This window comes from Carlito syrichta, unplaced genomic scaffold (assembly GCF_000164805.1).
Source record: "Carlito syrichta isolate Samal-C Ts95f unplaced genomic scaffold, Tarsius_syrichta-2.0.1 Scaffold312893, whole genome shotgun sequence".
Classification (NCBI taxonomy): Eukaryota; Metazoa; Chordata; class Mammalia; order Primates; family Tarsiidae; genus Carlito; species Carlito syrichta.
The window spans coordinates 499659-501862 of NW_007256989.1; the positions used below are offsets into that span (position 1 = coordinate 499659).

The following is a 2204-nucleotide window of genomic DNA, read 5'->3' on the forward strand; positions in this document are numbered from 1 at the left end:
GAGCCCAGCAGGTCGAGGCTGCGGTGGCCGGGAGCGGCCACTGCACTCCAGTCTGGGCGACAGAGTGAGACTCCGACTCAAAAAAAAAAGGAATATCTCAGATGCCTCTGAGGTATGAAATGAAGCCCCATCAAACTCCCACCCAGCTGTACACACTGAAGCCCAGGCTTCCCATCACAGTTCTAAATGGAGGCCCTGGATTTATAAACTTGCGTGATGCTTTGAATGCCTGGCAGCTGGTGAAGGAACTCAAAGAGGCACTAGGCATCCCAGCCTCTGCCTCTTTCAAACATGTTAGCCCAGCAGGTGCTGCTATTGGAATTCCACTCTGTGAAGATGAGGCCAAAGTCTGCATAGTCTACGATCTCTATAAAACCCTTATACCCAAACCAACTGCAAGAGCAGGAGGGGCTGATAGGAAGTCTTCATTTGATAATTTTATTGCATTATCTAATGTTTGTGAAGTACCAACTGTGAAAATTATCTCCAGAGAAGTATCTGATGGTATTATCATCCCAGGATATGAAGACGAAGCCTTGAAAATACTTTCCAAAAAGAAAAATGGGAACAACTGTGTTCTTCAGCTAGATTGGTCTTACAAACCAGATGAAAATGAAATTTAAACTCTCTTTGGTCTTCGTTTAAGCCAGAAGAGAAATAATGGTGTCACTGATAGGTCATTATTTAGCAATGTTGTTACCAAGAATAAAGATTTGTCGGAGTCTGCCCTCCGAGACCTCACTGTAGACCTCATTGCTGTCAAGTATACGCAATCTAACTCCATGTGTTATGCCAAGAACGGGCAGGTTATTGGCATTGGAGCAGATACACTGCACATGCCTTGCAGGGGATAAGACAAATTTGGGTGGCTTAGTCACCTTCCATGAATGCGTTCAATGAAGTTTAAAGGAGGCATGAAGAGAGCAGAAATCTCCAATGCCATCCATCAGTATGTGACTGGAACCATCAATGAGGATGAAGATTTAATAAAGTGGAAGGCGCTGTTTGAGGAAGTCCCTGAATTATTAACAGAGACAGAGAAGCAAACGAAGTGAAGTTTCTGTCAGCTCTGATGCCTCCTTTCCTTTTAGGGATAATGTAGACAGATAATGTAAGAGGAGTGGCATGGCACACACTGCAGCTACTTCCAGGTCTGCTGCTAACAAAGTTGTGATTGAGGCCTGCAATGAACTGGGAATCATCCTCACTCATACAAATCTCCAGCTCTTTCACCACTGATTTTGTCATACTTACCCTGCATATGTGGAGGTGAATAGTCATGTGGAATTTTAGAAATAACTTCTTAAAAAATAAAACATTTTGTCTTAACAACTGGAAAAATTTTTTTGCCATACTTTGAAGGACATCCTGGTAAAATTTCAGAGCACTGGAAACTAAAAGAAGATCCTAAAATATTTTAGAAATGGGAAAAACAGGATACATGCTTATTAAAACAGATTAGGAATCAGCTTAGTATTGTAGGAGAATGATGTAATGCATTAAGATTTTGGGGGGAAAATATTTCCAACACAGAATTATCTATCCAGCAAAACTGTAAAATAAACATGAAGGTAAAGACATTCAGGGTGTCAACATTTTTGTTTTCTTCACCTGTCTCAGGAAGTTTCTAGATCAAGGAAAAGAAAGACAATAGACCTATTAAAATGAGGATCTAACTCAAGAGACTCCCCAGTATGTTGAAGAAAAAAAACTTCCAGGATGACTCCCTTGCTCCAGCCTAGAATGGAGCAGGCTCTCATAGTGCTTTCTGCTAGGAGAAGAAATGGACAGAACTCCTGCTGTGTTTGAGGAAGATTTAGACAACTGGGGAAGGGGTTGGAGGAGGAATTTGTGATAAGTGCATTGAACACTAAGCAAACTAAAGCATAAGGCAATTATAAACTCCAGAAATACAACCCATTATGCAAGAAGAGACAACATCCCAGGGTACTACATGGCTCATGTTTGATTAGCATTCACATAGGCAGAATAATGTAAATGATGGATACAAACCTAATCAAAAGTATGCTTTAACTATACAGTACTAGGAGAATACAGGTTGATGGGTAGGGAGCACTATTTGAATGAAGAGTGGGGGTGGACAGTGAAAGAAATATAAACCTTTGACTTGCCTGGTAAGAATTCATTAACTAATACCTAAAACGAAAAATTAAGAAGTACATAAAAACAAGAGAGGAGAAGTC

General features: G+C 40.7%; 1 pseudogene across 1 annotated transcript in view; it reads left to right on the top strand.

The window, feature by feature from the left end:
* LOC103272603 overlaps positions 1 to 1239 on the top strand; it is a 2128-nt pseudogene extending 889 nt beyond the window's left edge. The window contains exon 2 of the transcript XR_505129.1: positions 102 to 1239. The product of XR_505129.1 is annotated as a bifunctional purine biosynthesis protein PURH-like (transcript). The remainder of the gene's footprint in view (positions 1 to 101) is intronic.
* The last annotated feature ends 965 nt before the right edge of the window (positions 1240 to 2204 follow it).